The sequence below is a fragment of the Lonchura striata genome, chromosome 2 (genome assembly GCF_046129695.1).
Source record: "Lonchura striata isolate bLonStr1 chromosome 2, bLonStr1.mat, whole genome shotgun sequence".
Classification (NCBI taxonomy): Eukaryota; Metazoa; Chordata; class Aves; order Passeriformes; family Estrildidae; genus Lonchura; species Lonchura striata.
In genome coordinates this window covers 80,781,146-80,793,643 of record NC_134604.1, presented here as the reverse complement: position 1 = coordinate 80,793,643, position 12,498 = coordinate 80,781,146, and positions in this window count along the sequence as shown.

The window sequence follows — 12,498 nt, the reverse complement described above, 5'->3', positions numbered from 1 at the left end:
CACATATGCCTTTTATAAATATATAGAGTTTCTTTGTGTGTTTGGATTTTTTATAATAAAAAGATTTTCCTGAATTTTATGTTTTGATGGCTGAGGCAGATATCATCAAGGCAGTCCATAACCAGAGATGCCACTCCTAATAAGTGAACTGAGATCCCTCAAAAAAATAATCTCTTCCCTGGAAAAATGTAGAGAGACACTCAAGGAGGTGTCAGATTTTATTTTGTTGGCAGAGAAGAAAGTTTCATATGTTTAGGGACAGCTAGGAAAGCTTCTTAGAATCTTTAGTGGGGGAATGTGTCTCTGTCTGAGGGGACTAGAGGTTATTGGTAAGATCTATGTTTGATATTTCTGCCAGCATTCAGAACAACATTACAGCCCTCCAAAAGCCAGACAAGGCATTGCTTTACCTAAGATGCTTTTAGGCTCACTAACCTGGAGGTGATGAAATGAGGGGGAAACTAGAAAGTTGTGTGGGAGTTGTAGAAGGAAAAATGGCAGTAACATCAATAAGATTATGCCACATGATGTAGTAAAGAAGAGGGTGTTTTTATGACTAAATGCGTGTGTGACTTACATGTTTTATAACTCTTAATTACTCAATAAATTACCATATGCTCTATTTATACAGAAAGGAAGCAGAAGAATAAATAGCAGGGGATCCAAAACCAAGCAGTCAAGATTACATAAAAAACACATTCAGGATTTTGACTATAGTCTGGCCAGAAAATGTCAGGACATGGAAATACTTGGTTATAATGTTATAGTTAAAAAATCAAAGTATTATATTTTTTTAGGCAGCCCTAAATTAGGTGAGGCTGCAATTAAGGATATATATGTGCACTTGTGGGTTAGCAAGATCCAAGCACATTTTTTAAACTTGATTTTGACCTCAGTGAAATGATTATCTTTTTCAAATTATTATACTGTCACTAGCTAGTGTTGAAATTAAAGGTCTGTCAACCTTGCCATTATAAATGCTGATATTTAGGAGTTTATAACTCAGCTGTAAAAATTTCCTTCAGGCTCAAAGTTGGCAGCAAAAGCTATAAACCAGAGCTGATTTTCCTCCCACAAAAACCATTAAAGAGTATGTTTGGGCTAAATCTGAGGATATTGGAGCAAACAAAATATAGGCATTAAGTACTTTTTTGATACTCTTCATGTCTTACATAAAACTCAAGAACACCTAACAGTGGATTTTTTGTAGCATTTTTTAACAACAACAACAACAGCAATAATAATAATAATAACAGTAGTAGTAATGCAGATTATATCAAATTAAGACAACAAAATAGTTTCCAGATTGAAACATTTTCAAGACTGTGATTTAGAGCTGGAATATTTTTACTCTTCCACTACTTGAGGCACTACATCACCTTTTACCCTTCACAATCATATTGATTTTTTTAAAATGTGTTATTTTGTTTGTTTGTTTCTTATTTGTCTCTGAACTTGTTGGAAGATAATTTCAAAGAGCTGTTGTGGTATGAAAACTTTTTCTTTATTTCCCGCTAGTTATGTTCATTGTTCATATTCATTTTTTATGTAGCAAATTTATCTTTGTCTGGCATTGACATCTCTAATACAGTGGTAGATATTGATTGTACTTCTTTTAGACTGAAGTTTGAGTGAGATAATCATGTCAGGATCTTTATCCTGTTTTCATAGTTTTACTTGCCTATGATCATCATTGCAAAAAATAAGTGAAAAGGCTTTAAATTAGGAGCAGGAAGTGACACAACCGAGGGAATAAACAATGGTTTTCTTTGCTGTCATTGATGTGCTGGTTCTCATTGGTTGTGTTGTTTACTGTCACTGGTTGAAGGTTAGATATGGCACATGCTGTCCATTCAAAAGAAGGAAAAAATAAATTCAATAACAACAAGGAAGTTTCAAAATGAGTAAAATAAGTCCTCATAGTTTTGGAAGCTGCTGCTTGAGAAAACATAAGGGTTAAAATGTATATGAAATGAAAAGTAACAGTAAAGTTACTAAAAATAATCCAGAGGTCTCTTGGGTAAAAGAATACAACATTTTCACAGATTCAAAGGATATTTTCAGTTGGAGGGGACCCATAAAGTCAAGGTCTTAGGTAAATGGACTATGTAGGGATTGAACACATAACCTTGGTGTTATAAGCATCATGCTTTGGCCAGCTGAGGCAGTCTCAGGGTCAAAATAGGAAATTCCTAACTTGCAATTTGTGAAAGGATGGGAAAGAATATATGGTGTTACTACATTATTGTCCTTTTTATATACTCTGTCCCAGAAACCCTTAAGAAACTAGAAGGAAGCAAGTGTGTGCATGTGTATGTGAAAAAAAGAAGATAGGGAAGTGAATAATAAGTTTTGTGCAGAGGTATACAGTGCCCAATAGTGCTCCTACTACTTGAAACAGAATTTTCAGTTGTAATTTACATATTTGGAGTAGTTTTGCTTGTAGTTCATGTTGCACTGAAGTGATTTTCAGGGTATTTATTTTGTTTCATATATATTTACAGAAAAACACATTTTCCTCAAATCTACAGCATTAAATGGTTGTGCCAGAAAATGATACTTTCATGCTTTCTTACATACAGATAATTGTCCACAGGGCATTTAAGAGCTTAAAGATTATCACTGACTACCCAGAGAAATAATATATGTTAGTTTTATATTTCTATTTCAGGGCCTATTTATTTAAATATCGAAATAAAATAAAAATAAATATTAAAGTGATACATTATGAACTTGAATATCAGTGCAGAATTAAGAAAACCAACTATTAATGCTAGAAATATGCACATATTTCACCTCATAAAACCAAGATCTTCTCTTGCATACATAAAATATAATGGGACAAGTTAAAAATCATCCTTGTATCCTACTTTTCAATTTCATCTTCATTCCAAGCAAAAATTTCAGATGGATTTTGTGACACTTAATGCAAAACTCAATGTTATGGTACATTACTTGCCTTTAATTTCCTTGTAAATTTCTGTTCACCTGCAGAAGTCAGGGTTAGGCAGAAACAAGTTTTCTCCTTTTATGATGCTAAGTATTATGGAAAATTATTGAGAAGCCTAAACAATTTCACATTCAGATTAGGACTTCCAGGACAGACTGGCTCCTGGTGGACCAGCAGCTTCATGATCCTAAGAACAGTGGACTTATCCAAGACTTTCAAAGTATCAAGGTTTCCAGTGAAAGAGGGTCTGAGTTCAGTTGTTTCCTGAAGGTGTCACCAGTTTCAGAATAGTCAGGACAGCAGGAAAATCTGCATATTTACAAAGTTTCTGCTGAAAGATATAACACTGGTATCCATAATATCTCTCAGACACCTCTGATTTTAACAAGCTGCCATCTTAACAGAAAGCTGTTAATTCTGGATCTTACCCTCTTTGTTGCACAGGAGATGTGAATGGAACTAACAGAAAGTCAGCAGCTTCCATGGTTTTGCCATCTATTTTTGTTCTTTTTCTTTTGAATGAAGACAAAATCTTTTACAGGAATTTGTGAAGGAAAAAATAAAGCAGCAAAACAAAACCAAAACATTGTTAAAAGGTAATTTTTTCCCTAATTTGTAACAGGAAACATATCCTTACAGCCTTACTTACCCTACCTGTTTCTCTTACTGCCTTCTTTTCATGTCTCTGATTAGGTCTGTCAAAGACTTATTCTGTTATTTCTCAGAAGGAAGAACCATTGTGTTGCAATAATCATCAGAATCAACACTAAAAAGGTTTCTATTCTGTTGAAGCATTATTCATTGAAATACATTCTGTTTAAGTTTCCATCCAACAGTAATACTGAACATCAACCTCATAGGATAGATTTTATGTTAGCACTTTACATCAGGGGTTATACAGCTATAGCTTAAGTATCATAGGATGGAATTTAATTAGGTCAGATATGAAGTGATAATATTAAAATAGTAAGTTGTACTCATCATGAAGAAAAGTTCCTTGCTTTATAGCTGAAAAATTTATGGGTGCTCTTGGAAACTTTAATGCTGGCAAGAATTTCCTTAAGAACACTCTATAATTCAAAGTATGTAAAAGAAGAACTTATGTACCTTGGCTGTGAATTTCAGCTGACTCTTCTCAGAAAAAAAATCAAAAAAAACTTAGAAGGAATCTGATACATTGGGCGCTAAAGACAAAAAGTTGATTTAGAGGTTTATTTTATAAGAAATACTATGATTTTCAGGGAAATCTTTTGCAAAATATAAGAGAATGTTCCTTCATTCTCAAAAGACTGCATATCTGAACTTCTTGAGTTAATTTTACTTCTCTGAAAGTCACTTATATAGCCTCAAACCTTTCTTTAGTGTGATCATTAAAATTTTGAAGAATATTGAGTCATTGCAAGTTGTACAGGTTATATCAGTCAGTGGTCACCAGGCAAGGGCTTTCTTGCCTTTGCTGTGAAGTAGCAACTGGTTAAGTACAAAAAATTAATACAAATTCTGGGACTGACCAAGAGGGATGTGAAACATTCTACCCATCTTATTTATTCTGAGAACTCCCTATCTGGAAATGTTAGTGAAAATGTTTTCTTTTCTCCCAAAGATTATAATTTTCATGTTCATTCACAATTATCAAAATTGATTCTTAGTCAAACATTTGCTAAGTCAAAATCTTTTTCAAAAATATAAACTTCTGCTTTTATTTTCATTAAAATTGATTTCTTCATATCAGTGTCTTATGTATTCATGACATATATTATCCATACTTCAACAGAAAGGTTGTATTTTCTTCCTTTAAAATAAATCCCAAAAGTTGGGCTTTCTGTTATGTCACAGTACTTAATTTTAACAATATACTTAATTTGTAACGGTTTCACTTATTCAAAATTCAGATTGTTTTCATCCTTAATTACACCTCTGTAGTAATAAGTATACTACTGACAACTAAAACTAGATTTTGAAAGTTGAACACAAAAATAATTTCTAGTATTCTATTGTAAATTTTAGGTTGGAAAAACCATCAGCACCAGACTTTCAAAACATATACAATGAGAGGAATTTGATAAGCAATATGTATATTCACAACAATATTTTTGGTAGCCTAAGTGTAGATCACATTCTAATTTTGAAACAGCTCACTGAAATGACTCAAGATACCAGAAATAATATTCTTTTGTTCATTTTTCTTTTTTAAAATTTAATTTTAGATTTATTTTAAAAAATTCCTTAAAACAGGATTTATAGACATACTTTCTTTCTAATGCAATAGGGCTTTTTCTCAAGAAACAGTGAAGGAGTTCTTCCACCCATTAAATCACAGAGGTAGCATCAGAAGCACTGCATAGTATTTGCATTAGTAAGGTAAGCATGGAACATCTCTATTATAAGGTTGATTTAAAATTCCTAAGAATCTTTGCAGTGACTTTGGCTCCAGAGGCCCAAGAAAGTTGCAGGACAATTCCTCAGACATTGTGACACTAAAAAATCCGTGGTACCCATCCTCGTGGATTTGCCTGGATCCTGCAGTGAAAAGCCAAGTCCCACAGCCCTGCTCTTCTGCCAGTCAGTTTCTCTGTGACTTGAGGGACATACCCAGACCTACTCAAGCAGAAGAATCACATCTCAGAAGGGAGGGTGAAGCTAAAAATACAAATGAAGGAACAAAGTTAGCCTTGAGCTCCATCTGTCTCCTTACTGTTTGTACTGGATACTTTGTCAGCTGCCTTGCCTTTCCTTTAAGGATAAAAAGTGAATGTAGAAAGGAATGACTACCACTGCCATGAGCCTGGAAATCTGCTCAGGTCTGCTCACTGAACAAGCTATAAATATAGCCACAGCTGTTTCTCTGGGACCTTTCTTTTACACTTAAGGCACAGAATTTGTTATTTGTCATGCCTATCCTGTTCTAGGCTGCTCATTTCTTCCCTTTCTCCTTCTCCTCCTTCTCATTGTTGCTGTTGTTGTTTTTGCCATTTGTTTTACAAGTGCGAAGGTTGGCCTGACTGCAAAGCATCATATAGTCACTTTATCTCTTTCAGCCTAAAATTTGTGTAAAATCTATTAGAATTGTTACTTCTGAAAATAAACACTGATTTACTGCAAGTTCTACTAGAAATGTATGAAAGATAGTGAAACTGTAACTTCTCACTTGCCACAGCTTTTAGAACAGGTACATGGAACAAATAAAACACAGCATATATGACTTTTGCCTTATAAATTTTCCAGAACTCAGAAACATGGCTTAATTTAATTTGCTCTTACAATAAAAGCTAAATGTATTTTTCTTTTTGACAAAAAAAATGTGATTTTGTCGCATGAAATTTATGTATATTTTACATTTCAGTTATTCTAATGGCTTTCACAGTACTATTGCCATTTTCTTTCCTTTTTGACTTTTAATTTGGATACTTATTTCCTATTATGTTTTAAAAAGACTCTCTCTAATTACATGTGCAAAGAATCTGCTGCGGTCAGAATCTGAAGAGCTATATAGGACACAGTTTAAAAAATGTGGTAAATGTAATGGTTTGGCTTGAAGTATAATTGTATATATTATTTTATTTATTTATTTATTTATTGGCTCTTGGCAATATTCTCCTTTGACATCTGGGATCTATTGCCAACCCCTTGCTGCAGCTCTCTCTGTGGCTTTAGTATTTCACAATTTATTTTTTAATTCCCACCTTTATCTGACCCATTCAACAAATAAAAGAAGAACACTCTGTACTGAATGTTCATCCAGAACTTGAATTGAGATCTTTAACCTGGGGACCTCATAGAACTTTTGCTGTCTTGTCCACATCAGGACACATCCTACAATTGTTCTCAGCTGGGAGGCAGCAGGCTCATAGCATAACCACACAGTCAGTGCAGGTCTGCCACATGATGAATGTTTACTGAAGCAACAATACTGAAAAATAATCTTTCTCCACAAAAAACCCAACACACCCCTGCCCTCCAAAAACCCAGCAAAACAAACCAAATAAAAAAACCCCAAACCAACAAACTAACACCAAACAACACCCCACTCCTGCCATTTCTTCCCTAAACTAGTTTATTAAGTGGGGGACTTCTAAAGAATTTTTCAGGCTTATAGATAGCTTTCCTTCTTTGAGACACCTTAGCAGGAGTACAAGCATGAAAAAAGCTTGGGTAAGAACAGAAGGAAACTTTGGTTGTGCTTCAGAGAGGAAACAAAGAAACACTTTCTGCCAAAACACATCTTGACTATTGGATTTCCACAGCAAAGTTTTGGTACTGGGGGCACTGCAGGAATTGCTTCTGTTAGAAGGCACTAGAAAACTGTCCAATGTCAGACAGAACCAGTTTCCACCAGCCACAGGACGGACCCATCTCTGGCCAAAGCTGGGCCGGTCAGCCCCATCCGTAGCAACTCTTGAATACCATATTTCACAAAGGGTAAAAACTGCCACAGAGCAACCAGCCAAGATAGAGAAGTGAGAAAATAGAAAACAAGCAGCCCTGAAGACACCAAGTTCAGTGAAGCCAAGGGAGGTGATACTCCAGGTGCTGGAGCTGAGATTCCCTTGCAGCCCCTGGTGCAGACCATGATGTGGCACCTGTGCCCCTGCAGCCCAAGGAGGTGCAAGGTGGAGCACAGATCCACCTGCAGCCCATGGAGTTGGATCTGTATCCATGAAGCCCACAGAGTGCTCCATGACAGAACATGAAGATGCCTGAAGGAGGTTGTGACCCCATGGGAAGCCCATGCCAGAGCAGGCTTCTGGCAGGACCTGTGGAGAGAGGAGCCTGCTCTAGGGTAGGTCTGCTTCCAGGTCTTGTGACATCATGGGGGTCCCACACTAGAGCAGCCAGTTCCTGAAGGACTGCAGACCTGTGGGATGGACCCATGTTGGAGAAAGTAATGAAAGACTGTACCCCATGGGAGGGATCCCATCCTGCAGCAGAAAAAGAGTGCGAGGACAAAGAAGCAGCAGACAAAAAACATTAAGAACTGATGCTAAACTTCATTGTCCATTTCCCTGTGCCACTTGGAGAGAGGAGATAGAACAGCTCTGAATGCGGTTGAGCTCAGGATGATGGGTGTGGGGAGGAAGGCATTTTCAGATCTGTTCTTATTTCTCACTATCCCCATATGCTATTGATTGTCAATAAATTCAAATAATTTCTCCAAGCTGAGCCTGTTTTGTCTGTGATGGTAATTAGCAACTGATCTCTTCCTGTCTTTACTTCAATCCATGAGATTTTCATCATATTTTCTCATCTGCCTTTCTGAAGTGAGAGATTGAGCTGCTTGGTAGGTACCTGGTGACCAGCCAAGGTCAATACACCACACCATTATCCAGATGGAAAAAGGGAATATACATAAGGCATAGGCAAATTATATTGAAATTATGCTTCTTATAGTATTGAAAAATAAGTAATTTCCCCTTTATTTTTCTTCTTTATAACTTTATAATTTGTTAGCATTTTTAAATGGCAAGCTGGTGGCTCTTATTTTATAGAAGCAAAGCACCTTATTTGATAGGAACAAGAAAAATAGAAATTAAAAAGATTTATATTTTCAGAAAAACTAAAGAAAATTAAAATTTTATTAGGGATTTTTAAAAGTAGAAACATCAAAATGTAAGCATGCCACTTACATAAAATGAACATTAAATTTGGAAAAACAAAATATCTTTTTTTCTGCATTTTAATCTCGAGTGCTCAGTTATGACCCAATTTGGGTTTCTAACAAAACAGGTTTGTAAAGTTTTTAGTCTGGAAATACTGATAATGACCTAAGGAAGAGAGAAACTGTTACTTACCTTTTAAAATAAATAGTATATTAAAAATATCTATTTTTTTTCTGTCAGAAAAAAGTTACTTGCTTAATAAAAGGAAATATTCATGTTCATGTTAGAACATGTCATTTGTTGATTAATCTATCCCAATATAAATTTTATTGATTTAATTAGGGTGTAGATTATTTCTGTAGCTCCTTGTATTGGAATATTTCCTACAAGTGAAAACGGGTGTACTTTAAATAGTAGAATATATATTTCATGCAGTTACATGTGAAAGTACCTGTAAATTATATAGATTTGTTATTAAAGCAGTCACAACAGTAGTAACTTTAACAGATGACTGCTACAGAAAAATCCCATTTTTTATTATTTACACATGCTACAAGAAAACTTCTGGCAAACTTGCTGTTTTTGTTGAATTAAAAAAAAAAAAAGGAAAGTATTCTCATAGAGCACATTCTACCACATAATCTAGGAAAGTGACTAGATAGTTTGATCATTTTCTAGGAAATAATGGATTACGATCATCTGCAAAGAGACTTGAGCACTGAACTATATAATGTTCAGGTGCTCAGTATGATCTGTGAAATACACAGATTTCAGGTAGCCTAGGAATGTTATGCTAAGTTTAGTTGCTGAAGGTACTGGAAGCAGGTTAGTTGTACCACCTGCAAAGCATAAAACCCATATGGAAAAGAAAACACTTAAATCCATGTTTCAGAGCAGCCAGTAAGCTGACTGGACTATAATGCTAATAACTTTTTCTTCCTCTGAAGTTCAGACCAGAACAGTTATTAAATTTGGAAACAGCACCCCTCTAACCCAGATGCTGAAACAAAATGGAATAAGTATGTAATCAGGAAAAGAAATGGAAATAAAGAAAGAAAAAGATAAAGAGAGAGAAAGAAAGAGACAGAGAGAAAAGAAAGAAAGAAAGAAAGAAAGAAAGAAAGAAAGAAAGAAAGAAAGAAAGAAAGAAAGAAAGAAAGAAAGAAAGAAAGAAAGAAAGGAAGGAAGGAAGGAAGGAAGGAAGGAAGGAAGGAAGGAAGGAAGGAAGAAAGAAAGAAAGAAAGAAAGAAAGAAAGAAAGAAAGAAAGAAAGAAAGAAAGAAAGAGCCATTACTTATATGTGATACCTGAGAAATAAAAAATGTAATGTGCCTGATCTGTAAAAGAAAAAAACCTTAAAAGTACATGGTATATTATCCCCAATGGAGTCTCATCCTGAATAAACTAATGTAGCTAAGGTATAGAACTGAAATCATATGGTAGCTAAGCAAGATGCAGGACAATTGGGTCCAGACATAAGCTTTTTTCTTTTTGATGGAATGTTAACTCTGTAAATGGTTTCTAAGATTAGGCCTGAGGCAAAGCTGCTAAACACCACTTATATGTTAAACCCATGGTGTTGAGTATCTATGACATACCATTGTGGTTTGCTAAAAATAAAATAAAGTCAGATTGAGGCCTTAGATGTGTCAGGATACATGAGATTGTGAATTTCACTTACATTGAGTTGTCAGCAATATATAAACATATGCATTTAAAATGGGAACAGTGCTTCCTGACAATTACAGAATGTATTTATGTGAGTAGACAAGTAGATCAAAACACAACAGTACCAAGAGTGATGCACCTATTGGTTCCAAGTGTCATCTACAAAAAATGCTATGGTTTGCAGAATGTTGTCATTGTCACCTTCTCCATAACTTACATTCAGACATTTCTTCAGCTGATCCTTGCACTCTCTCCCACACTCAGAGGAATTTGCCATTCTCCTTATGACTGCCTGAAAGAAGTGCTACAAGGGATAGAAGTGGTTCCAACAGAGTGATATTTTCTGTCTGATCCAATGTCATTACCTGCAAAAAAAAATGTGGCTGTCGGAGGGCACAGGATGTGCTTTCACATTACATGATAAGATACATGATAAGCCACTTCAGGCTGGTTTTTGCACATTATTAGTCTGACTTATCAAAATTTTCAGTACCTTCTTTTGGATGGTTTTAATATCTTGTCACTCACTACTCAGGGCAATTCTGTGAAGCATAACCAAACCCTTGGAGGAATGATAGCTCCTGGAAGAACAAGAAAAACATAGCATAGCATACACTCACTGACATGATTTATTGGAACTTTCCTGTGTGATTTTGAACTCTCCTTTGTTTTAAAGGGAAAATATTACTTAATTCTGGAAGACTTCCCTGAGAGAGGCAAAATAAACTTCTTTATGTGAGCAATTCTGGAAAACTAAGGGAATTAAAAAAAAATAAACCTGAAATGTTGATATATACCTATGTGCTCATAATTTACTAAACATATTGGAAATTAATTACTCTAGCAATCATAACAAGTTGTTATGATGTACTTATTTAGTTTTTTATAAGTACTTAAAATAACGTATCTTAATTGGTTCATTAAATACACTAAATTTTTTGAGCAAACCATAGGAAACTTATAAGTATCCAGATTCTTCAGGGTTCTGGGCCTACTTGGCAATGTAGAACATCCTCTTTGAATAAATGTTGTGTGAGTAGTGTAGAAGAGGATATCAACAGGAAATCCTTCATGGGCTGAGGCCACAAGGCTGATGGTTATCAAATCGTGTTCTATAAACCTAGGAAAAACATTGTGATTTTGTGGTTGTTTTTTTTTTTTTTCTTGGTTGGTTGGCTGCAGGGGGTGAGTTTTTGTTTGGTTTAAATTCTCCCTTTTTAACTTGGGCTATTGATTAACCTCCTTTTTTCTGTTTTATCCTCACTTCTTGGAAAAGTCTATCAAATGGCCAGATTTTCTTCAAAACACTTAGTATGAAATTTTTCTAAGATTTCTAACTAAACAAGCCATAAATATTATAGACTTAAAATACTTATAAAGTCTATTTAAGTTCTGATGGGATATTTCAGAGGTCTTCTAAATCTATTTCAGTTATGGGGTTTTTCTTTATTCCTTGAGAGCCATGAAAATGATAGTAAAATTCTGAGAAGTCTGTTATTCTATCACATTTATAATGGCACACTTAATGACAATATATCCAGTGAGATGTTAGGAAGTCAGAGAACTTCAAAAGTTTTATTCAGCAACATTAAAAAGATTTATGTTAATGCCTGAAGCTTGAATTCAGAATCTCCAGAGATAAACTGTGCTGCACCATAACCATGCTAGGTCTTGAAATATTTCCAGTTTATTTATTCTTAGTTCTGTCACTCATTTGCTGCACTCTGAACTGCGTAGGAAGACTGATACCTTAATTCACACTCCTACCTTTAATAATGAAACAAGATACAGTACACTCTTGTATGAATTCTTTGACTTATTATTCATAGCGATTGATTAACTTATACCACGAGAAGGAAGGCTTAGGAATACTCTTTTTAATGGCTCCCAATTCAAGCTTTAAGCCTGAGAAAATACAGTTTTGCTTAAATGTTAAACACAAGGCTGTCTGGAAGGAGTCATGGTTGTTGCTATCTGTCTTGTTTCTAGGCTAAAACTGAACAATACATCTTCCATGAAGATTTCCATGTGTAAAAGTAAAGTATACACAGAAGTGAGAAAGATTACTCCCACAAGAAAACACCATGGGCACAACTGTAGCTCAGTGTTAAAGAGACGGCTTGACAAAGGAAGACATTCATTCACAGAACTTATCCTGCAAGAACTACAAAGACTCACATAGAAGCTTAGCTGAAATGGAAACTGTCAAAGAATTTTTTAGGGGTTTTAATAGTCTTTTCTGTCCTTTATGCATGTTTATATACGTAAAAACCTCAGTAGCTCA